The sequence below is a fragment of the Dermatophagoides pteronyssinus genome, unplaced genomic scaffold (assembly GCF_027571235.1).
Source record: "Dermatophagoides pteronyssinus isolate colony J.1.1.1.1 unplaced genomic scaffold, Derpt_VIB-CSIC_2022.12 sq0011, whole genome shotgun sequence".
In the NCBI taxonomy this organism is placed as follows: Eukaryota; Metazoa; Arthropoda; class Arachnida; order Sarcoptiformes; family Pyroglyphidae; genus Dermatophagoides; species Dermatophagoides pteronyssinus.
In genome coordinates, this window is record NW_027461535.1 from 470,525 (window position 1) to 497,198 (window position 26,674).

General features: G+C 28.3%; 2 long non-coding RNA genes across 3 annotated transcripts; both read left to right on the forward strand.

The window, feature by feature from the left end:
- The first annotated feature begins 1,093 nt into the window (after nt 1-1,093).
- LOC142645395 (uncharacterized) lies at nt 1,094-26,196 on the forward strand. 2 transcript variants are annotated; one of them, XR_012846536.1, is made up of 3 exons: nt 1,094-1,291; nt 24,988-25,844; nt 25,913-26,196. It is a non-coding gene; the product is annotated as an uncharacterized LOC142645395 (long non-coding RNA). The 2 variants fall into 2 exon arrangements; XR_012846535.1 differs by lacking the exon at nt 1,094-1,291 and adding an exon at nt 24,744-24,881.
- LOC142645408 (uncharacterized) lies at nt 19,843-21,243 on the forward strand. The gene is made up of 2 exons (XR_012846549.1): nt 19,843-20,828; nt 20,908-21,243. It is a non-coding gene; the product is annotated as an uncharacterized LOC142645408 (long non-coding RNA).
- Nucleotides 26,197-26,674: the final 478 nt, after the last annotated feature.

A 26,674-nucleotide genomic window follows, 5' to 3' on the forward strand; every position in this document is an offset into this window, starting at 1 on the left:
TTCAAGATTTTCAACATAAAAAAATATGGCGCATCAATTTTTTTTGCTAATCAAATTTGACTGTGCACCATCTATCGACAAAAATCTGCAACCAAACAACATTTTTTTTACGTTTTTCCTTCTTCAAACAAATGAATTTAATAATCTAATTTAATCAATCAAAAAAACAAAAAAGTTATTAATTTTTTTATGCAAAACATCAACAAATATTCTACAGATCACGACCATCTGTGTGACCAGATTATCATCATCATCTATTATTCATTCGCGATTGTCTTATATGAATGTTTAAACAAAAATCAATGTCCAAAAATATGATTATGATTTTCGTTTGTTTTTTATTATGGACCAAAAACAACCGAAAAAATTAATAAATAAATACCAGGGGTTTTGAATATGAATATTTTTTCTGGTGGACAACACAGAAAAAATTTCATTTACATAATTGATTAGTTAGTTGAAAGTTAGCTTCTAGTTTGTTTTTTTGGGTTTTTGATTGATTTGAAACAAACAAAGTTTGTTCATCCTGCTGTTTTCATTTTGGTTATTTTCATTATTCATCATCATCATCATTCGATCGATCAGGATGTTGTCCGTAATACTTTTTTTATGGATTGACCATTGGTTGTTGTTGGTAGCACGCCTAGGTCATTTTCCAAAAATTTTCATTTCATTTTCGGGTAATAATATTATTTAATCAGCTTCAGCAAGTTTTTACCCGAAATTTTTTTTGTTTGTTTGTCGGTTATTCTCATTCATACTTGATTGGTCAATGAATGAATAAAAACCCGGGAATCCTCCGGTTAATCTAAAATAAAATGAAAAAAAATCGAATGAAAATGAAAATTTTTAAACAACAACAACAACAGCAACAAAAACCCGTACCTTTTTCTGACTCGTGTCGGTCAGATATTTACCGTATTCCCGGGGTCAGTGTTTTTTTTTGTTTGTTGTTGTTTTCATTTGACCAGTCTGACCATTGATCAGTCTGCATCTGCATTATAACTCTTGCATCACACTTTGTATTATGAGCGAACAAGGGGATAAACAAATGTTTCATACGGATGATGAAATTGAAATTCGAAATGAAATGAAAATTCAATTTAACGAATAGAATTAGAGATCCATCCGGTCACAATCTATCAATCCGTCATTGATTCAATTCATCCATCCATCAATGTAACACCGAAAATTTTCTGTTTTGAAAAAAAACGACAAAGACAGATTTGCTGTTTGTTTGTCTTTGTTTCAGTGAACTAACAAACGAATGAGTTGAGCTACCGTCGTCAGTGTAAGTTATTCAAATTTCATAAACAAAAGCAAAAAAAAAATTGTTTGGGTGTGAAATTGGTGGTACATTGATTGTGTCATATGCAGATTTTTGTTTTTATATAACACTTTTTTCTCTCTTTGTTTTTGGCTAGAGTTTCAAAATTGTTTGACGAACATGATTTGACAGGATTTTTCCATTTTCCAAAATTTTTTTCCTGTTGTTCGTGAAAAAAACAAAAAAAACCCGAAAAACAATCGGCTTTTATATTTCGCGCAATCCCTTTTTTTGCAATATTCATTCGGTTTGTTTGTTTGAAAATGAATATTTTTTGACCAGTGATGATGATGATGATGTGAATGATAATCATTAATCTCTTGAGTCCAGTTGTTTGTTTGTTGAAACCATCTGGATTCTCATTATAAATTCAAAACTATTTTTTTTGGGAAATTTTCCGGAAAATTTTCCGGAAAATTTTTTTCCCGAAATATTTTCTAAATTGTCATATTCTATAGACGACCATCTCATTTTTTTCTGTAATGTTTTTTTACTGGAAACTTTCTCTCTTTTTTTTCACAAACAAAATATTATAATGATGATGATGATGATGATGCGACAATTTAATGATGCTTAAAAGATTCATTCCAAATGATGACCATCACCATCATCATCATCATCATTTTCCATTTCAAATGTTGTAACTTTCTTTTTTCTTTTTGTTGTTGCTGGTAATGTGTTTTATTTTGTTGTTATTTTTTCATTGTATTTATTCTACACTGAGTAGATTCTGTTTCTTTCTTTGATTCTTTGAAACTTTGTCATCATAAATAATATTCGAATCATTGAATTCTTTTTTGTATGCATTTTGGTGCATCAAACTCAATAAATTATCTTTCAAAAGAAGTTTTCTGTTTGTCATTTTTTTCCTTGAATTTTTCGGTTTTTTGCTTGTTTGTTGAATGCAGAATTATTCAAAAAAAAACCTTTAAAATTCTGTTGTCCAATTCTGTTGACCACCATTATCATCACAGTGTCCAGGCCAACTTGCAATGTCCACCCACGCATTATAACACAGAATTGTTGTCCATTCCATTTTTCCCTCCTTCCCCCCAACTACAAAAGCAATATGTTATTATTTTTTTATGTAGAAAAAAAATGGTGGTCAGTATTTTTCCATTTTCGATTCTCATTCATCGATAAGGACATTTACTATTTTTTTTAATATTCAAAGATGATTCAATACACAAATCTTTCTCTCATTTTGTTTGTCTTCTCTTCTGTTTTTTTCTGGATTCTGTTCTCTCTCTTTAGTACAGAATCCAAAATGATTCTAGTCCAAAAACTTCAAATGCAAAAAAGAAAAAGAAAAAAAAATCCATCCAATAATGATGATATGGCGATGACATATACACACACACTCAGTTTTTTTTTCAAATGAATCTTTTTCATTTTCATTTTTTCATATATATTTTATTCACCGCATTATTTTTGGGTTTTTGGATTCTGGCTACTGTTTGTTTGGTTTGGTTTGGGGATTCATTTTCTCTTCTTGGATTCAATGAATGATGACGAATAAACAAACAAACAAACAAAAACAGTAAACATATCAGTGAAGAATGCGAGAATGATTCGAAATCGAAATTTGGTGAAACGAAAAAATCCAAATGGAATTGGAATTGGAATCGGAATGATGATGCCCAATTCCAAAAAAAAAAAAAACATTTTTCCATATAGCTTACACACTATAGTTTCTTTGGAAAAGTTTTCTAACGTTTTCGTTTTTTTTCACATAATATTTTCATCCCTGATTGAAAATGATAGTATTTTTTTTGTTGTTGTTTGTGGAGGTGGTATTGATTATTACGATGATGATGATGATGATGATGGAAAATATTTGTCATTTCAAGAGAAAAAAAATATGGCAAAGTTACAGTGAATGTAAAATGTAAAGAAGATAGATTGAGAGTGAGAGAGAGAGAGATAGGCATTACATAACATATTTTGAGCCTATAATGAATGTTTTTTTATATTTCATATTTTCCATATTTGAAATATGAAAATATGAATTGAATAATGATTTGTTTCCAATTGGAATTGGAAATATGCAAAAAATAAATGTCTGTGCGTGTGTTATATTTGGCATAATGGAACTATCTGGATGATTTTGGTTTCCTTGGAAAATTTCTCATTTTTTTTGAATTTTTTTCTTTTCAGAAACTTTTCTTTCTATTTTGGAAGATACCAAACGGGATTCATCAAAAAAAAAAAAAAAAAAAAAAAAAAAAAATCATCACTTTTATGATGACCATTGGTCATCATCCGGACAAAACAACAAACGAAATAAAAAACAAATGAACTATTCCAAAAAAAAATTCTTTCTGTTTTGTTATATAATGAAGATTAAATGAATGATTGACTATCACAAAAAGCCTGAAAGCAACAAAAAAAATATTTGTTAAAAAGGAATTATGCATTTTTTATTAATTAATAAATTAATAATGCTAAATTTTCTTTTTTTTAATGATATTTGTAAAAAATGCCATTTCTTCTTCTGGTTTCTTCAACATCATTCATTGAAATTATCGGATGTTTTTTTTTGGATGTTTTGAAGCGGCTTCTTCGTTGTTTTTTTCTTTCTATTGATTTTTACATTCGAAAGCTAAAAAGCTATTCAAGCAAACGAATCGAATAGAGAAAAAAATTATATTTTTCATTTCAGCAAAAGAAGCAGTATCACAGTAATAATTTCAGTTTTTTCAACTCTGAATTCTTGTTATTAGATTCTTGATATTACTTATTACTTATTATTATTGATATCCAATACAATTTTTTTTTGTTTCCATTTTCGATTCGATTTCTATATTCGATTTTTTTCATCTAATTTAGCTTTTTTTTTCTCTTTTTTTTTGCTTATTCCATTTTTTATGTTGTTTTTTGTTGCTTTTTGCTTTATATTTTCATTCGATTCATTTTCAGTTTTCATTTTCATTTTCGATTCAGTATTTTTTTTTGCTGTTGTTTGATATCCATGTTTGTTTGTTATACAAGAATATGCTACTGAATGAATGTGTGTGTAAGCTGTTACTTCACGAAAATATAATTGAAAATGAAAAAATGAATTTTTTCACTCAAACAAAATGAAAACCAAGCATAATTTTATTATGTTTTTCTCTATCGCTTGGTTATCGATTCTTTTGATTTCTTTTACGAAATTCAATTCGATTCCTTCCTTCCAGTAATTTCTATATGTAGAACACTCCTACCCAATCATATTAAAGAATTTGATTGAAATTTTTTATTTAGGAATTTAAAATTGAATCAACCAATCACAGAATTGAATGGTGGATTTTTTTCCCGTGGCAATCTTGATTATGTAATCGTTCAACAACAGCGAACATAGAAGATTCTATTAACTTTTGAAGAATATTTTATCCACTCCCATTCTTGAAGCTAAAGTAAAAAGTTTTGAAAAGAAAAAACTATTAGAAAAACCTAAATAAAAAAATATATTAAAACCATCCCATTCAATGATTGTTATGTGAAAAAAATGGTTAAAGTTGTGCCCGCCTTTCTTCTTGTTAAAAGAAATGAAATGAAAAAAACAAAATTTAGTTTTTTCCCAATGATGATGATCATTTTAGAGCTAAAGAGAGAGAGAGAGAGAGAGAGAGAGAGAGAGAGATGTTGAATTGAAAAATAAACCAAAAGAAAGAACAACCGTTATCATCATCATCATCATTATGCCGCATCCCATATTTTTTTTTCTTCTTTTGACTTCAATTCAATTCAGTTTAGTTAAGTTTGAAAACTTTTTTTTAGAAATGGGCATGTGTTGTGCATCGGTTGGTTGTTTACTTTTTTTAAATGATGTTAAAAAATAATAATAATAAAATATAGCTGCAATCAGCTATATCATTGGATTTTGTTTTTCATCTTAAAAAAAAGTGCAAGAGAGAGAGAGAAACGATATTGCGCCATCGATATCTCTCTCTATCTATACATTTTTATCTGAAAATTTTCTAATCTATTTCTACTGCTGTGTGCGTGTCATATGTATAATGGTGAAAGCGCATGATGCCGATAATCAAAAAAAAAAAATTCTTTTTTATAATAACTAATATGAATCGGGTAGTAAAAAAAAGTGATGCCGCATTACGAAAAAAATTGCCGCATCATCGACTATATTTCAACTAAATTCGAGTAAAAACTAAGAGAGAGAGAATGTGTGCAACGCATGATAAATTCTCGATATCCAAAATATTGATTTGAAAAACACAAAAAATTCAAATGAGATTTTCCTTGAAATTATAATTCAATTAAATATTCACACAGTAATCAATGAGTATTTTTTTTCCCCGGTAGTTGTTGTTATTGTAGTTGTTGTTGTTGATCCATTAATGACTGATCAGATTGATCAACAGACAACAACAACAACAACAATCATTATCATGATTATTATTATGATGATTAAGTCTGATTCTAATACATATTTACCAGTCAATTAATTATATAAAAAACAAAAAAAAAAAAAAATGTCAACTATGTTATTATCATTGTTATAATTTTTGAATCAAAATTCATTCATTCATTCATTTTATCCTTGAATTTTAATGAATTTTCTGTTTCTCATTATATTTATTCGCCATTTTTGGGCCATTTAGATCGAAATAGACATTCATTATATTCACAGGTTTTTTCTTTCTTCTCAAATTAAATGGGTGTATGTCTATCGTTTTCTGGCTTGTAAAATCTAAAAAAATGAATCTTTTTTTTAGGAAATTCTTTTCGGTAGAAAACCAAGAATCATAATCAACGATCATCGTTATGTATTTGTGCGTTTGTCAAACGACGTGCATCCACTTATTGATTCTGAACACGATTTTCGCTTTTGGTTCATTCGTTGTCGAATTGGATTGACTAACTGAATCGAAAGAAGCACAGAGAGAAGTTTATTTGTTGTTGAAAATTACAAATTTGTAATTTTTTGTAGAAAATATTTCATAATTTCTTATTACTTCTGTTGTTGTTGCTGTTACATGTATCAATCATAATCATCAATATTACAAATCGATTTTTATGTCGCCAGAAAAAAAAGAAGAAAATTTCATTAAAAAATTAACATTTTGATTGAATTTTCATTCAATCAATCAATCCAGAAATCCAAATGCACAAATGTTTTGGCATTTTTCTGATTTTTTTTTCGCTGATTAAAAAAAAGATAATCTTCTTAAGTTTTTTACTGTTTGTTCATCCGGGTTTTAGCCTATTTTTTTCTGTTGTTGTTGTTGTTGTTGAATTCTGTAAAGGAAATGAATTTTGTTGTTGTTGTTGTTGTTTTCTTAAACGATCAACAACAACAACAACAACCGGCCTATGACGTCATAAATCTTATGATTCATTTTTTTGTTTCAATTAAAAAATTTGGAACCAAAAACATACCAAACAACAGCAGCAGCAGGATATGAATTTTGTTGGAAAATTTTTTTTTCCAATATTGAATGAATTTACTTGTCAAAAAAACAAACAAAAACAAACAAAAATTGCTTGTAATAATGATATACTGATCATTAATAATGATTAACCCTTTTTTCTTCTTTACTTCTAAATGGTGATGTGTGTTATGAATGTTGGTTGGTTGGTTAATGTTTCGCTTGCTTACTTGCTTGATTGTTGTTTAGTTCCGTTTAGTTGCGTTTAAGGGAGAGTATATAAAAAAACGGCAAAATATTCTTTTAATATCCTTCCTGCCGAGTGAATGAATGAATGAATGAGAGAACGCCAGAGAGAGAGAGAGAGAGAGAGAGAGAGAAAGAGAGAGAGAGAGAGAAAGAGAGAGAGAGAGAGAAAGAGTTTATGAAATAAAATCCTTTTTTTTTCTGTTTTGCTTTGATGAAAGAGTTACAAACGAACATCAGTATCATATTTATATATTGGTGATGATGATCAAATTGTAATATGAAATTTTTTTTTTTGCTTTTCAATAAAATATTGGTGGTCATTTTCAATTCTCATTTTTTTCTGGTCGATCGTTTCTGGACGAATATTAATCGATTTATTATGGAAATATTGGATGGTTTTTTCCACACTTTTTACTCAGCAAAACTATTGATATTTTGTATTTTCTTTTTTTCAGTTTTCACACACAACGCATTTTATTTTTTTTTTTTTTTGATGATTAAGTTTTGAATGGGTTAATAATAATAACCAAAATGATGATCATGATGGATTAAATGTCCACCACCACCACACACACACACACCATTTCTTTCATTTCTATAAATATATATACCCGATCAAAACACAGAGAAAAAAAAATAACCGTTCGGTTTTTTTTTATATTTATTACAAATAATGATTATGATGATAATGATCCATGCTGTCATAAAAGGATTAAAAATTTTCATATCATAATTCTTTTTTTTGGCCAAAGAAAAACTCTCAATAACAACAATCATATCAAATGTAATAATACCCGTTATACGGGTTTTAATTTACATTCATTTTAGTTTAGTTTTAACATTTTGAATAATGCGAATGTTTTTTTGTTGTTTTTTTTTCTTATTTGGAAAAATGACAAAATGAATCCTTGATGTTGTTGATGATGATGGGCAATATATAATCCATTATTTTATTAATGTCCGAAATTTCTTTTTCAAATTCTTACAACAACAGCAAAACATTTTTAGTTAGTTAGTTAGTTAGTAAGTTAGTTGGTTTTTTTTCACTGATATTTACATTATCCAATGTCCATTCTTGTTTCATTTCATTTTTCCATTTCATTTTTTTTTATTCTATCATCATCATTGTTGTTTGTCAAACAAACAAAACAAAAACACGATCATCATCAGTGGACATTTTGTTGTTGTTATTTTTTTTTCAGTTTTTTCAGTTTTTTCTTTTTTTCTTCACATTTCATACTGATATAACAATTCGATTAACGACGATTTTCTCTCGCCTTCATCATCATCATCATAACGGTCAGTCAAGTCAAGTTATGTAATGTATGGATAGCCCCACCATTACCCCCTTTTTTTTCTCTTGTCCGACAACTATTATTACCACCACCAATCAACGCTCCTGGATCTTTTCGTTTTTTCGTTTTTCGTTTTGTTGGGAAAAATGTTTTTCGTAAATTGACTTAATTTTTTTCTTCTTCTTCTTCGTCGCCTTATTATTCGTTGTTGTTAAGCCATTTAGCTTTCATTGTCAACTTTACATTTTTTATTATGATGATTATCACCCATCATCATCATCATCATCGAAGGGGGCGCACACAATGTTATTATTATTGTTTGGTTGGCGCCATATTTCTTTTTGTTGTTGTTGGAATCGTTTTTCAGAATTTCATTTTGTTATTTGGCCAAAAAAGAAAACAGGAAAAAAAAATTTTCCATATTAACACGCAATCACCATCATCGTTATTATTATTCCGGAATGTATGGGGGGAAAAACAAGAATTGTCAATAGCAATTTTTCAAAGAATTTCTTTTCGTTTGCAAATTATCAAAAGCTTTGTTTTGGAAATGACAATTCTTTTCTGTTTTTTGTTTTGTTTTGTTTTGTTTTATTGAATTGAAAAATCACATTGATGATGATGATAATTCCGTTTTAATCTAAACACCTAATTAACACTCATCATTCTTATCATTATCATCATTATGTTGTATGATTGATTAATCTGTTGTCTGTTGTTAGTCTGTCTGTCATTCGCATTATGGTTTAATTGCTCTTTGATATCGATTGACGGGTATTTTGATTTTCACGTTGATTTTTGATTTGATCTGGCTTAATTGCTTGCTTGCTTGCTTGCTTGCTGCTTCTGGTGTTAACATTTCCCGGTGGAATTTTCTTGTTTCTTCTTCTTCTGTTGTGTTTGATAATCCTTTTTTTTCATCTTTAATCACTTATCCTTCATTTACCATTGTGATTGTTTGCTTGTAAATTTCCCAAAAAAAACGATAATTATTTTCGAAAATAATAATCACTAAATTTCAATTGTTATGTTGGTTAGTTAATGATGAAAATCATCAATCAATAATCAAATGTCTATGAAAAATGTTTTTATGTTTTTTTTCATCATTTATCCTAAGATGAACAACAAATTTGAATCATTTGATCTAAACATAAAACAAAAACATGAATCGAATATGGTCAGTCGTTTTCCATTTTCCAAATAAAAAAAACAACGATTCATTTTTTTCAAGTTTTAAATGAAAAAAAATGACCACACATTTTTCTTTTATCCACATGAGATTAGACCTTTGTAAAAATTATCATTTTTATTATTATTATTAATGTGGGAAATGTATACACACACAGAGATTTATTACAGATTTATTACAGCTTCTCTCTCTCTCTCTCTCTTCATTTATTTATTTTTTAAATAAAACACACATCCACTATTTGTATGGGGAAATATTTTTTTTTTTACAAATTCTATTTAATACGTTTGTATTTCATATTTGTATTTAAAAAAAATATATCCAATCATTATTATTAATGTTTGCGCGTGGGTGGATGTGTCATCTGCTGTTGCGGTCACTAAAATTAAATATTAGTGAAACAAAAATAATAATACCCGGTGACCGCAACATTACATGAATCATTCAAAATTGAATCTTTGCTTGAATTTGGTTTCTTTTTGTTTGTAAGTTTGTAAGCGTGCCATTGTGTGTGTGAATAAGTGTTAAATATATTTTCACAATTTTTTTTTTGATAATGTTTTTTTTCATTCAATTGTAGAATCTTTTTTTTTTTGTTTTGTTGAAAGAATTCATTTCCCATTCGGTTTTCACATATGGTTGAAAAAATAGAAGAAAATTTTCATTATTTTCATCTAAATTCTGATTTATTGGCTTGTCATTTGGATGTTTTTTTTCTCCATTCGGTTTTAGTGGACAAAAAAAAATTCGTAAATTTCGTTTTTTTTTTTTTTGGTTTTCACAAACGTTCAATTGTCCATTCGGTTAATTCGGGCTAAACAAAACTAAAATTAGATGTTGTTGTCCACACATAACAAACACACGCGTTCAAGCTTATTACCTGCTGCTTGGCTTTGCTTGCTTACATAATGGACGTTTTATATATATAGATTTTGCCATTGACCAAATGGACAAATACACAATGATCATCATCATTGGAATAGGTCCGGAAAAAAAGTGACCAAATTTTTTTTTTCGATATTAATCATAATTTACATAATCTTTTTTTTGCACAATACATTTTATTCTGACTTTTACTATGGTCGATGGTGGTCAAAACATGAAAATGAAATGAATTTTTTTTTTTTTGATTTCCCTTTGTTCCTCCCCCCGCACTTTTTGATTTTGTTGTTGTTCGGTATGAATGTCACAATCGATTCATTTTTTTTCCACCCTCTTCCCCCAAAAAATTCCACCCCCAAACATATCCAACCAAACTGGCAAATACTGACCATCATCATCATCATCATTTTTTTCTGGGGAACAAAAAATATTGGATGGACAAATAAAAAAAAAAACGAAACAAAATACAATGAATGCCTGAATAGTTTTTTTGCTTCTCTCTCTCTCTCTCTCTCTCTCTCTCTCTCTCTCTCTCTCTCTCTCTTCACTATTCACAGAATTCACAGAATATTATTAGTGTGCGTTTTGTGTATGTTTCGTTTGTTTATGTCAATTTATTTTTCTTAATTAAATCTGCCAAAAATGCTGACGTTATTTTTTTTTCCATACATTCAATTCATTCAGTTGTTTCGTAATTTCTCCATAAGATTCTTCAGTTCAGTTCGGTTCAATTCAATTTGATTTTGATCAATTCATATTGAACTGGACTTTCCGTTTTTCGTTGTTGTTGTTTCAGTTCCATTTCATTTTAATGTTGTTTTGGGCATTTTGTTTCAATTCATTCATTTTTTCGGCTTGATATTAATTGACAGTTTTTTTTTATTATTCGGGCTACAAAATATGATTTCATGCATAAAAGTTTTGAAAGAAAATTATTATTTTATATTGATTACTTGGCTGGACTTTTTTTGCCATTGGACAATGGACATTGTAAATTTTTACAAATTGTCATTTTGTTTTTTGTTTTCAAATATATAAAAATAGCCAAAACATTTTATAAATACAAATATCTGTTACTATCATCATCAATATATATTATGATTACATTTATATAATCAATAAATAAATAAATAATGAATATTAATATTAAATAAAACAACAACAAGAAAAAAAGAATGTTTGTTTTGCACGCCATCACCGTTTCTATCATCATCATCAATTGATCAATTGATCGATTATTGTGATGCACACAAAAATATATATCGATAAAGGAAGGGTTGATTGGTTAGTGAAACATGGCCAAAACAATTGGCAAAATATTTGCATGATTAAAATCGATTGGAAAATGTTTTATCTATGTTCCAACAACAACAATATGTATGTGTGTTTCATCCGGTTTTTGCTACGTATATCTATCTATCCTATCTATGTATGTATGTATGTTTTTTTTTCTTTGGGAGTTGCTATGCATACTTTTTTTGTTTCCTTTTTTTTACTTTTTTTTTCTAGTTTCAATTCATATATATCATTATCGTTGATATTTATCATATACATTACATAATTCATATAAGCAGTAGCAGAAGAAACAGCAGTAAGTAATAACATTTACCCATGGCAATATAGCTGTTGATATTTCCAACATTTTCATTTTTTTCATTTTTTTTTTCAGTTTTTCTAATATCTTAGATATCAACATCATCATATTTCGTTGATTATAGAGTCGAATTTTTTTAAGTTTTTTTTTCTGCTTTGATCAATTCATTTTCTTATTCTGAAAAAAATTATATCATCATTGAAATGGGCGTTAAACTAAAAAACCTAAAATATAACCAACTGACGACGACGATTCTGCGTCTTTGAAATTTTCCGTTTTTTTTTTATTTTTTATATTTTCATATTAAACATTCCATTCCATTTTTTTTCATTCATTTATTTATTATCATCATTTGAAAATTGCTTATCGAATGAAGAAAAATTATTTAAGCGCCGGCGCAATCTTCTATTTTTTTTTTTTTTTTGGTTGAAATAAAATATATATTGAATGTGAAAATAGCAAAGCACAGAATCTCTCTTCTTCTCCTAAATATATTTAAGTTTTTTATATAATTTAGATAAAGTTGAAGATTAAGATACCGCCCAAAAATTTTTGTTTTTTATTCAATTTTCCAGTCTCTTAACCAATCAAATTTCACTACTGATGTTCAAACCCCGAAAAAAATGAAAAAAAAAATTTGATTGAATCGATGAAAGATGTGATGTGATGATAGAAATCATTATCGATTTTAATTATAATGATGTTATTTTATAATGAAAAAAAAACAACTGATGAAAACATGAAGAATACCCTATAGCCATATATTTTTAGTTTTTTTTGTTGCCCATTAATTCTGAATGCATCCAATTCTGAATGATGATATTTGCCCGATTCTGTATGTAAGGGATCATCATCATTCAGCATATGGTTTTTTATTCAATGTTCAACGGTATATATGCATCACAGTCACGTTTCAAAATTCATATTACTCACAAACAAAATACAAGAAAAAAGAATCGAAAAGAATCAAACAGAATCGAAGTGAGCAGCAGTATCGATTCTCGATATTCTGCTTTTGCTGTTACTGCTGTTGCTGTTGATGGTCATGTAAATTGGACGAAAAAGAAACGAAAAAAATGATGAAAATCAAACGAAAGAAAATATTTTTTATATAATAAATCGAATTGACGACCCAAAATCCAAAAATCCAAAATAAATAACATCGATAGCATCTCTCTCCCACACACTTTTAGTTCTTTCTGTCCTTCTTCTTTTCCAGAAAATTTCCCAAAACTAAAAATCTTTTTTTCTTTTTTCTTTTTTGTTGTTTGTCAATGTTTGTCATATTTGAATTTGGATTCTGTAGTTGTTATTCTGTTCTGTTCTGTAATGCATATCATACTTTTTCCGATCATTCTAAACAAGCAAACATATCAACAACATTTGAACATTTGAAAAAAAACAAACTAGACAAACACACACACAGAGAGAAAGCTACATTATCATCATCATCATTTGGAATAAATAATAAATGATAAATCTGGTTCGGGGGGTTATAGATTGAAAGTTTTTTTTTGTTTTTTTATTCCTTCGTTAGCTGTTTGTTTGTTTGTTTTTTGCGTTTGTTTTTTGCATTTTGGTATTTTATTTTTTATTCAGTTTTTTCTCAAGTTTTTTTCTTGATTCTGAATGAATTATGCAAATATTTTTCTCTGGCCATAAGAAAGAATCTTTGCCAAAAAAAAAGAAAGAATCTTGTTTTTTGTTTTGTTTTTTTTTTGTTGAATAAAATGGAAATTATTCAATGTGTGTGTTGGATGCAAATGTTGGCGCCTAAAAAAACCGAAAAGTTTTTTTTTATTCAGATATTTTTTCCATGAAATGAAATGAATGCAAGAAAAAAACATTCAGATCGATGATAAGAGATTTTTCTTTCTTTCCACATTGAAATCCAGCATATAACACACACACACACACACACAAACATCATTTAAATTGAATAGTTTTTATTTTCTCCATTTGGTCAATTCAATTCAATTCATATTCTCCATTTTCAATTTTTTATTTCCATCATCAAATGTTGATATTGATTATAATAATTGAATATTATCCGAAGCAAAATATCAATAGTGAATGAATGAATGAAAAAATTAATGAGAAAAAAAAGGCTCTTTGGTCAATTCAATTCATTTTTTTTCCCGAACAAATTGATGGGCTTCACAACCGAACAAAACATTGGAAAAAAATGAATAAAAATTTTCCATTTTTTTGTTTTGTTTGGATCCTTCCAATTTGTTTGTTTGTTTGATGATAATCATGGTTATGATGAACCGATTGGCTTTATCATCAACATCATCATAAAGCCATAAATTATATTTTTTATGACAAACATTCATTGTGTATGTTTGACTTGATCAGATTCGCATACAAGCACAAAAAGATCTTGATTGTACCGTTTTTCATTTCGGACAATCATCCATTTATGAATGACCCGAATATGGAAATATATTTTTCCCCTTTTTTTCTTTGTTGTTTGCTGGTAACCGTTTCCTATTTACGGGTGAATCTCTGCTTCGCGCTAATTTTTTTTCCTAGTTTTTGTTTCTAGGTCAAACTAGGAATCCATAGCTAAAATCAATGGCTGTCAATGGAAATTCAGCACGCGTTTTTTAGTTTTAGTTTTCTACTCAGTTTCTGTTGTTGTCAATTTTCATTTTTTCGCAATTTTTTTAGTTTTTTTTTCTTGTTCAGTTTGGTTTGTCGGTTTTAATCATTTAAAATAATCAAACGCGTGCACAAATAACCCGAAAAAAAACATAGACTCGACAAAAATATAAAAAACGAAACGAAAACGAGAGATTTGACCAACTGGACGAACCAAACCGATTGATCATTGTTTGGATCGGACAATTTTTCCCCTTTTTTTCGGATTGTTGTTGTCCGGCTCAATCCATTCATCGTCGTAGTCAACGAAATAACAAACATGTATAGTGTATATGTGGAGAAATATTGGCACGTGTCCAGTGATTCAATTTGATCTCATTTGTTTTTTATATATGTTCACCCCATTCATTCATTCGGGTTTTCATTCATTTTTTTGGTTTGGTTGGTCCGGGTTAGATTTTTCATCATCATTATTTCCATCTTTTTTGCTTTTTTGCTATTTCGATCCAATCAATCTAAAATAGAAAAAAAAATATTTTTTCTCTTTTTCTTTCTTTTCTCGATGAATGATTCATATACGCAAATCGAAAATCCAAATCGAAATGGAATATTCGCTTCAAATAACTTTTTCAAATTTGTTGTTTTTTTTCTGCTTTTTTGATTAATTCAAGTCAATAAGTCTTTCGGTTGTTTTGTAGTTTGGATAGATAGAGTAGAGTAGTGTAAAGTAGAGTAGCCTAAATGAGAATTTGAAACACTGTCTGTCTGTCTGTCTGTGTTTGAAATCAAAAAGAAAAACTTTTTTTTTTTTTTTTTTTTTTGTTGAAAAAAACTAACTGGGTAATTTTGTAATCAATTTTTATAGGATCAAAAAAAAAGGGAAAGATAAAGAGAGAAAGTTGAATTTTTCGGGCTATTTTAACCGAAAATGTTAAATGTTTCATTATGGTTTGAATGATTTGACCATCAATTTGATAAATTAAATTTGAATGTGACGGCCTTGTTTCTTGATTTCTTTACCTTGTGTAATGTTGTCGAATTCAAGTTGAACAAATTAACTAAAAGTTTCTTCTGTTTCTTTTTTCTGCATCTTTTGATTTTCGTTTTTTCTCGGGGTTAAATTGGACATTTAACATCATTTTAATTTGTAATGTTTTTATTTGTGGTTATTCGAAACACTAATTAGATGTAGATTTTGAAAAAGTTTTTTTTGTTTGTTTCTGTTGTTAATTTGAACAAATTTATTTGCTAAACATCTCCAGTTTCCAGAAACGAAGAAATCATTTCATGATTAAGTAAACTTTCAAACCAAAACAGCAAAAAAAGAATAAAAGTCCAGTCCATTAATTAAAGTCTCATCAATCTTTGAAGCAATAGAAAAAATCTCAATTTTCGTTTATCGGTCAACTGTAAAAGTCAATTGCAATGAATTCTTGAATGAATTTTAGCTTCGTTTTTTAAAAGAAGAAGAATAAAGAATAACTTCTGAAAATTCTGTTTCAGAGAATTCTGCTGTTTTGTTTGTTATTCTTGGCAAACAACAACAAATAATAATAATTAATTGAAACTCGAATATAAAAAGAATGAAAGAATGAAGAAAAAATGAAAATCCGATAACAACAACAACAAAAAATAGAACTGAAATAAAACTCTTGGGTCATATTATTATTTAGACGAAACATCAGCACATCAAATACATCAGCCACATTTGATGGCCATAAACTATAATTTTCGATTTAGCTTTCGATTTTTTTTATTTATTTATTTCGATTTTCGATTTTCATTTTTTTTTTGCCAATTTGATTTTCAGTTGTTGTTTATTGAGATTTTGATTCGGTTTTTTATCATTCCAAAGAAACGAAAAGAAAGAAATAATCTCGGGAAAAAGTCGAGAAAAATTCACTTGATGGTCGGTTCAATTTGTATTGAACAAAACAAAAAAAATTCTTTAACAACATTCATTTTTCACATCAAATCATCATCATCATATGAATGGACAATTCATTCAACCATTCCCCTTTGTATAATTCTTATTCTTCTTCTTCTTTTTTTTCCTTTTTTTCCAAAAGAGAGAATTATTATTATTTTTACAAAAAAAACAAAACAAAACAAAATTTCTCATTTTTCCAATGGCGATTCTTTTCTGGATGACCAAAATCATTATCTTTTACACACACACACAGAGAGACAAACATTTACAATAATAAACAAGTATCTAATTTTTATTATTATTATTTTTCGGTTTTTTGGTTTGCTGAGGATGTTGGTGGTCGCTGTGTGTCCACTTTATATTTTTTTTTCTTTTCTTCTTTTGTCGCCCAGGCTAGTTTCGTCAAGTTATTAATTAAACCACTATCATCAATGGAAGATTTTTTGTTTTTCGTTTTCCAGATTTTATTTAGTTAGTAGTGGAAAGAATCGTTACTGAACAGAGATATGGATGGAGTGAATGAAATGAAAAATTTACTTGTCATTTTTTAAGTTGAATGTAATTCATTTCTGTCTTTTTTTTTTCATTCAAGATTTAGTCAGTTTGGTCAGTTAGTTTTATTTTTATTTTCATTTTTATGAAAGTCAAGTTGGGTTTCTTTTAGCTTTGTTTTTTTTGGTCCAAAACACCAAAATTACATCATTAAATCGAAAATAGATCATTTTTTTTTGTTTTGTTTTGTAATGGATCATGTTTTTTCTTTTTTTTTTGCGTTTTGTTAACAACAAATTGTGATACTGAATCAAAATCAAAATCGAAATAGAATTGCAAGAACAAAAATCCATTTAGAATCCATATTTCTTTCTCTCTTCAGTTTGGAAAAAAAAACAATGTCTATGATTAAATCATTGGACAAACAAACTTAAATTGTAATTCTTCATCGTTATTTTTTTTACGATAACGATTGTTTTTTCGTTTTGTTTCTACCAAGTTCATCTGATGTTGTTAAATCGATTTTTTTTATTTTCTTTCAATTGAATATTTTCTGTTTTTTGTTTTTCTCTCAAATTTCCTCATTTGATAATAATAATGATGATGATAGTCGATCGATGGACGATCACACAGTGTTACCGATTTTCGTTTTTTTTTTCGTTTTCCCTCCAATTATGATTTTGATTTATTATTAATTTTTTTCTTTGTGTTTCAGTTCGATTTGTGGCGGTCACAAATAAAAGAATATTCTTTGTTGGTGTTGGAATTTTTTATTCTCAATATTCTTTTGGAAAGTTTCTGCGTGCAAATGTAAGTGTAAGTGTCACATTTTTTTTGTTTCTTCTGCTGTTTGAAAAAACATCAATTTTTTTTTGTTGACGATCAAAATAAATAAAAAACACATCATTATAATTTTGTTATGAAAATGTAAAAAAAAAATGAAAATTCTTCATCACGATCATCATCAAATGAATGCGAATGTTAACCAAAAAAAAAGCCTCGAAGCGCCTTGTAAAAAAAATGAAATGAAATGAAATGAAATGAAATGAAATGAAATGAAATGAAATGAAATGAATTTCTTCTTCTTCTTCATCTTTTCCATTACAATTACATCACATTACATTATTATTATTGTTATTTCTGATGATGATGATGATGATGATGTTCATAAATACATTTTCCTTCGTCATCAACATCATTGTAATAAGAATTATTATTATTATTTTTCATTTGTTATATACATTTTTTTTATCGAAATTCTGCTAACAACAAACAGACAAGAGAAAGAAAAAAAAACTAATGCAAACTTTACATCATCAGAAAAAAAATTTAATCGTGTTTAAATGCAAAAAAATGCCTAAAACAAACAAACAAACAAACATCGATATTGTTGGACAATGTTGTCCAAGTGAAATGACAGGACAGGACAAAATAAACATCCTTTTTTCTTAATATTCTTGTTGAACCAATGTTTTTTGTTTTGTTTCTAATTTTTTCTCCATTTTTTCAGCATGTCCAGTTTTTTTTCTCCAGAATTTGTTGTTGTTGTTGAAACACTTGTCAACAACAACAAATGTTGTCGACAGAATTTATCATCCCAAAAAAACTGAAAAAAACGAGAAAATTCTGTAGAAACTTGGCCCTTCGGACATTTTCTGCAGAATTTCTCTCTAAATTCTTCTCGCTTCTTTTCGTTTTTTGTTTACCAAAAGAATTGAAAGTAAAAAACTAGTGACTTGAAGTTTTTTGGTTCACTAAAAACACACATCAAAAACAAGATGAACAAACAAAACAAACAACAACAACAACAAAAAATTACATAAAACTCATAATGTTTTTTTTTTTTTTTTTTTTTTGAAAATAATGATGGTTGTTTATAGTTTTTTTGTCAACCATATTTATATAACACACACACAAACAAACAAGCAAACAAACATCAGGAAAAACACATTTATTAATAATATTCTTCCTTCTCCAACATTTTTACACACACAGAAAATGTTTATTTATTTTATAATAAATTTTATATGTTTTTTCTTTTGTAACAAGCCATGGAGAGAGAGAGAGAGAGAGAGAGAGAGAGAGAGAGAGAGAGAGACAATGGCTATCGAAATTTGGTTTCATTAGTTTTGTCTGGTTGCTGACGATGATGTGTTAGCGACAAACCGAACGAGAAACAAAAAATTATGAAAATAAAAATGAAAATAAAAAAAACGTTCGTAAATAATATTAATAATAATTTCCACTTGGCGTTCCATAAGTTATATTCTTTTTTCCATTTTATTTTTCGAGCTGCTGCTTGTTGTTGTTGTTGAAAGCAGCTTGATATTTATTTTTTTTGGCCTAAAGAAGAATTGGCATTTCATTTTTTTTTTTCATTCGTGTGTTTTCTTCATTCGTGTGTTTCTGTATGGCACATTACATGGTGAAAAACATTAAATTTCGTTTGGGAAAAATGAAAATAACAAGAAAAAATAAAAATATTAAATGTTATTTTCATAATAATATTATTATTACTTTTTTCTTCTTTCTTTTTTTTTTTTTTTTTTTGGTTTTGTATATTCGGTTGGTCCATAATAATAATAATTTTCAAACCTAAATGAAATGTATTGGATGAGGATGGTGAAACCAAACAACAACAACAACAACAGAAAGAGAAAAGACAAACAGTAGCAAAAAAAATAAAAAAAAAATTCCAACACAGAATATTCTTTCGTTGATGATGTTGCTGTTTGTTGGTTGGTTGGTTGGAAAAAAAGTCACACAAATTAATAAATTTTACTTGGTTGAAATTACAATTTGTTTTTTTCTTCTTCTTCTTCCAGCCAGTATTTTTATTTGAAATTAGAATCTTGTTTGTTATTTTCGCTTGAATTGAAATAATATTCTTTTCTCTCTCTCCCACACTGTTAAAAATGGTATGACTTTATAAGTTCATAAAGTGGAAGTGTGGACTTATAAGTTCACATTTTTTCTTGTATGAAATTATAAACTCACATTATTTCTCGTATGGAGTTATAAAATCACAACGTTTTTCGTATGAGTTTAAAAATTCGAATTTTGGATTTTATTTGTAATTAAAAACTCATAATGTTTTTCGAATGGACTTATAATCTCACATGGTTTCTCGTATGAAGTTATAAACTCACAACGTTTTTCGTATGGAGTTATAAAATCACAACGTTTTTCGTATGACTTTAAAAATTCTAATTTTGGATTTAATTTTATTTTTTTAAAATTAAAAACTCATAATGTTTTATGAATGGAGTTATAAACTCACATGGTTTTTCGTATGAAGTTATAAACTCATAACGTTTTTCGTATGAGTTTATAAGCTCACAATTCCTTAAAGTGAAGTTAAAAAATCACAATTTTGGATTTTATTTTATTTTTTCAAATTACAAACTCACAACGTTTTTCGTATGAGTTTATAAGTTCACAATTCCTTAAAGTGAAGTTATAAAATCACAATTTTGATTTTATTTTATTTTTTCAAATTACAAACTCACAACGTTTTTCGTATGAGTTTATAAGTTCACAATTCCTTAAAGTGAAGTTATAAAATCACAATTTTGATTTTATTTTATTTTTTCAAATTACAAACTCACAACGTTTTTCGTATGAGTTTATAAGTTCACAATTCCTTAAAGTGAAGTTATAAAATCACAATTTTGATTTTATTTTATTTTTTCAAATTACAAACTCAAAAAAAAATTGGATTTTTGGACTTGGAAAATTTTTTTGAAAAATTTTGAATTCATGTGGAGGCGACGAGCGCCCTCATAATTGAAATTAGCTGTTAGGGTTCTGTTTTGATTATTTAAACTACTGTTCGATTAGTTGTTATTCATTATTTTTGTTAAGTGTGGTTCGTTTACAAAGTTTGGTTATCAGGTTTGCTCATTGAATATGATTGTTGTTTATGTCTAACTTGTTCCATGTTTTTTCCTAATCTCATTGGTTTTGTTTTAAGTATTTTTTATCACTACCTACAATAACACCGAATCAAGCTAAGATTGAGAAAGAATGACATTTATGTTGGGGATGTTCGATTGCTATCTGTCTCAACTTCAATGCCGACAAGTGTCGAATGAATGCAAAGATTCTAATTTACTTTATTTGTCCATTTGATCACGAGGTCATAATCTATAAAGATGGATCGAACAATGAAAACCAAGTCGGGTTCTCTTTTCATGTTCCTGAGCCGATTTCTATTGATAAATTTCTATTAGCCTTGTTTAATAATTATAATAATTAATAATATATCTTTAAATGAAAAATAATTAAAAACTTCAATAATTTAATTTAATTTCACTTGCGCATCAAGATTTTTTTAATAAAAAAAAAAAAACGCTTGCGTATAGGGGTTTTTATTTTTATTTTAAAAACCTCACATTTTTTCTCGTATGAAGTTATAAACTCACAACGTTCTCGTATGAGTTTATAAGCTCACAATTCCTTAAAGTGAAGTTATAAGTTCATAAAGTGGAAGTGTGGACTTATAAGCTCACAATTCCTTAAAGTGAAGTTATAAGCTCACAATTCCTTAAAGTGAGTTTATATGTTCACTTGGTCTAATGTGAACTTATAAGTCCACACTTCCACTTTATGAACTTATAAAGTCATACCATTTTTAACAGTGCACACTCATAATATTTGTTTGTTTTTTTCAAAAAAAACAAACATAATTTATATGTGTCTATCGTTTGGTTTCTTTTTTTTCTTGTTGTTTGTTATTCTGTTATTCTGTTTCTGGTTGTTGTTTTTTTTAATAATTATTACTTGTGTGTGTGTGTGTAGGTGTACATGTCTCGTTAGTTTCCATGTTTTACATATTTTCAATCACATTACAAAGTTTGTTTGGAGTTTTGGAATTTGTTTTTTTTAATATTCATTTTAATTATACATTTTTTTTTATTATTCAAATCAAACCAAGAACCAAAAAAACAAACCAAAAACCCGAAACAAGCTCCTGGTTAACATATTATTAATTTTTTTTTGTAGGATTCTTTAGGGGGAGTGGAAGGGGGTGAAGAATCGACCGGATTCCTGATTTGAAAGAATAAAAGTTGATGATGATGATGAAAATATGGTGGTCAGAAAACGAAAAAGAAGAAGAAAAAAGAAAAAATCCAATTATTTAGTTCAAACAAAACAAGAAAAAAGCAAAAAACAAAAATTTCGGTAAAAACGAAAGAAATGATCTGAAACCACAAAACCAGCAAAAAACAACATGGAATTCTTGAATCACTGGAAGAAAATTCCATAAAATCATCGAAAAGTAAAGTAAAGTAATGTAAAACTTTACACACACACAGAGAGAATACCGAAAAAATGAATGAATGAATGAAGCAAAGCAAAGCAACAAAAATCAAACTTCATTAGCTGAATCATTGTAGCGCAAAAATTGATACGGATATTATTTATTTTTTTCGAAACATATGATTATTATGGAGATGTTGATGATGAAATTGAACCTTATTTTCCTGATTTTCAATGATGATGATTTTTAGAAATATTTTTTCCCTTCGATGTTCTTCGATATTCTTTGAATGATGATGATGAATCAAGAAAATTTAAATTTATCGCTGGGGAAAAAAAATAATAAGAATTTTTCGTTTTTTGTTGTTTCCGAGCAAATGAATTTCCGGACAAAAGTTTTCAGCTATGTGTGTTTTTCTTCTCTGTATTTCTGTGTTTGTTTAGGTTTGTTTTTATCATCATCAAGCATTTTCTGTAGGGAAAGATCCATTGAAACTTTTTCTTGATTTCGGTTTTTGTTTTTTTTTCGATAGTAGAAATTTTTTTGCAAAGATCTCCTGAACCACTCTCTTTAAATAATCGCAAAGTTTCAGTTTCTATTTCTCAAAATATTCCATTCTCTCTTCGGTATTTACATTGAGAAAGAAAAATTTTGTCATCGTCAATGATGATAGATATTGAAGAGAGAGAGAGAGAGAGAGAGAGAGATTGCGAAAAAAAACTTGACAATTGTCCACTACGACTATAACCATCTGTGTGTGTTTTCCAGAAAACAAAGTTTCCAAAAAAAAACATTTTTTTCTCGTTTTTTTTGATAGATAAATAAAAAGAATATTTTTCTGAAAATGTCCAAAAAAACAACAACAACAACATCTTGAGAAAAAAAAAGTGGGATAAAAGAAATAGTAGTTTAGGCAATACATACATAGATAGTTAGATAGATTGATAATCGAATTATAAATTACCCGAAATTACTTTTTTTTGTCGATTGTATTGAAAATGAAAATGAAAAAACAAACAAACAAACCTTGTTTGTTGAAAAATACAAATCGAATCTATTGATGATAACCGAAAGTAAAGTGATCATCAGGACAAAAAAAAAAATGAAATGAAAAGAAATTCTTTTTAGAGTTTTTTTTTGTTTTGGTCAATCCATTCTCCCACACACACACACATCAGAATAAGATGTTTGATAACCAAGTGAAAAAAAACTTGTAATTTAATGCAATTAAAAGTTTTTCTTAACTACAAATTACTTTTTACTAACTTTGATAACCAATACATTATGTTTATCAACTTGTCTATTTAGTTCTTGTCTTTTTTTTGAATAACCAACATAAATTTTGTTACAAAATCAAATTGAAAGAAAGAAAAGTATTTTATTATCATACAAAATTGAATCCACTTTGCCATTTCAAAAATGATAGTTTTTTTTTTTATATTTTTTTTTAATTGGGTAATTTTTCTCTCTTGAAAGCATCTGTTTTTCTCAATCGAAACACATTGAAAGTATTCAACAAAAGAAACAGAAAAAATTGATTGTTTTTCCTCTCGCTCTGTCTTCCACTGGGTTACGAAATAAAGAAATTAATTAGCTTTCAGTGTCCAGTTTAGTTTTCAGTTCGATTAGAATCAATAACTCTTTTTTTTACAGTTTTTTTTTGTTACTCTTTTGGCCATTCATTCATTCATTCAATGTTTCACTTTTAGTTGTTTTTTGTTTTTTTCATTAATTAACTAATTAATTAATTGAATTGAATTGAAATCAATTTGTGTTAATGTCTAATTCTCTCTCTCTCTCTCTCTCTCTCTCTCTCTCTCTCTCTCTCTCTTGCTCTCTCGTTCACTCTTTATGGTCAAAAAAAAAATATTGACCAAATAAAAAGAGAAAGTTATTTGGCAAACATTTAACAAAAGTTTTTGACAAAACACAAGTACAATGCAGTGGTGGTGGTGGTGGAAAATCGATTATCATCAATGAATTTCAATTTGAAGATTAGTTTTTTTCCACTGTTTCCTCTGTTTTCTGTTTTTTTCGATCACAAATATTAAATCCCAATCCGTTTATTTTCTCGAATTACGAAAATTTGTTCAGGTTGAAAGAATCTTTGTTTCTACTATTTACATTTACAAACAAACAAATTACGACCATATCGATTAAAAATCCATTTGATTTTTTGGTGAATGAAATGAATATAGAATATACCCAAAGGAACGATTTGATTCGATCGAATGATCATAATGATCATATGTTTCCTTTTCGAAATTCATTATAAAAAAGGATTTTATTTCACTAAATTTCACTGAATTTTTCCATTTCAATTTCAAGATTCTTTGTTGTTGTTGTTGTTGTTTTGAGTTTCCGTCTAGAAGATTTCTCGGAAAATTTCTTCATCATCCAACATCTATAAGGTTTCCGAAAAACATTTTCTTTTCCATCGAAAAAAAAACTATTTTCACCCACACACCATTCTTTCATTCATTATGGAAAAATAGAATCGAATGTTTAGAATCGAATTTTTTTGTTTGTTTTTGGATCACATTTTTTGTTTTTTTGGTTCCATTTTCCGAGATTTATTTCGTTTTTTTTTCGATTTCGATTTTGTTTTTTTTGCTTTGTTTTCATCATCATCGTTAACAATACAATTCTGCAGTTGGCAAAAGCAAACAACGAATTCACTATTTGTTTGTATAAAAAAAAATTCTCGATGACCAATGGCCATCAGAGGATTCACTCATTCCATATTGATTTCTAAATTTTTTTCTTTTTTCATGTTTTTTTCTTTTCTAGTTTGAACCAAATGTATTCATGATGATGATGATGTATTGAAAAAGAAAAACAACAACAACAAAAAACATTGCTGAAAATAATGATGACCAATGGATGTGGCACGCGTTTTGGATGATGATGTAATCTTGTTGTTGTTGTTGTTTACTATTTGAAAAACAAAATTACAAGATCTTGAAATCGCCGACTATTTTTACTTCTGCTGCTACTACTTCTGTTTGATTTGATAGTAATCATCAATCGATCAGGCATTGATCGTCGTCGATGATGATGATGATCCCTCGACAATAAATTATAATAATGAATTGAGATAACCAGCAACTTTAAACCGAACAAGAAAAACGTATTCATTTCATTCATCAAGATTCTTTGTTTACAAAAATTTTCAAACCAGAAAAAATCCCGAATTATGCTTCTGGTTTTCTGGTTATATGATAAAAATTAAAAAAAAATGAAATGTAATTCATCCTTGTTTGTTTCATTTCATCATCATAAATCCTTGTTATCAATATGAAAACAACAACAACAACAACGCAAAGAAGAATTCTATACACCCTCGCATTTGCTTGTTTGTTTGAGAATCTCATGAGGATCATCATCATTTCGTTGTTGTTTTTTATTCTTTCATTCAATCAACCAACCAACCAACCAAATGCATGAATCAAAATCGATGCCCCAAAAACAAACAAACAAACAAACAAACGATATATAGTGATCCTTGTCAAATATAATATTTATATAAAAAAAGCTTTCAAAAAGAATCGTTCAGAAAGAAGAATATTCAAATTTTTGCTTCTCATCATTCTTCAAATCCTATCAAAAAATGCAATGAAATGGAACTGTTCTCGAACCAAAATTCGGTATGTTGTAGTCTTAGTTTGCATTTTCACTTTCATTTTTTTTTGTTTTGTTTTTTTTCCATTATTAGTTTCCAATCGATAATATGGCCTCCTCTGCGATATGTGATGTGATTAAATTCGAGTGTGTGTGTGTGTATGTTTGAAGAATCCAATTGAAAAAAACAAAAATGTTTGGCTTTGGAATTTCAAGTTTTTTCTGCTACCATATTAATAATAATAATGATGATGATGAAACAAATAAGTTTCAATATCCAGAAAATATTATACATTTTTTTTCATTATGATTATCTTTTTTTTTATTCGTTTGTTTTCTATGATCATCATCATCATTCATCTGATGATGATGAAAACATCTTTTACAACATATAGAAGAGAGAGAGAGAGAGAGAGAGAGAGAGAGAGAGAGAGAGAGAGAGAGAGAGAGAGAGAGAGAGAGAGAGAGAGAGAGAGAGAGAGAGAGAGAGAGAGAGAGAGAGAGAGAGAGAGAGAGAGAGAGAGAGAGAGAGAGAGAGAGAGAGAGAGAGAGAGAGAGAGAGAGAGAGAGAGAGAGAGAGAGAGAGAGAGAGAGAGAGAGAGAGAGAGAGAGAGAGAGAGAGAGAGAGAGAGAGAGAGAGAGAGAGAGAGAGAGAGAGAGAGAGAGAGAGAGAGAGAGAGAGAGAGAGAGAGAGAGAGAGAGAGAGAGAGAGAGAGAGAGAGAGAGAGAGAGAGAGAGAGAGAGAGAGAGAGAGAGAGAGAGAGAGAGAGAGAGAGAGAGAGAGAGAGAGAGAGAGAGAGAGAGAGAGAGAGAGAGAGAGAGAGAGAGAGAGAGAGAGAGAGAGAATGAAATATAA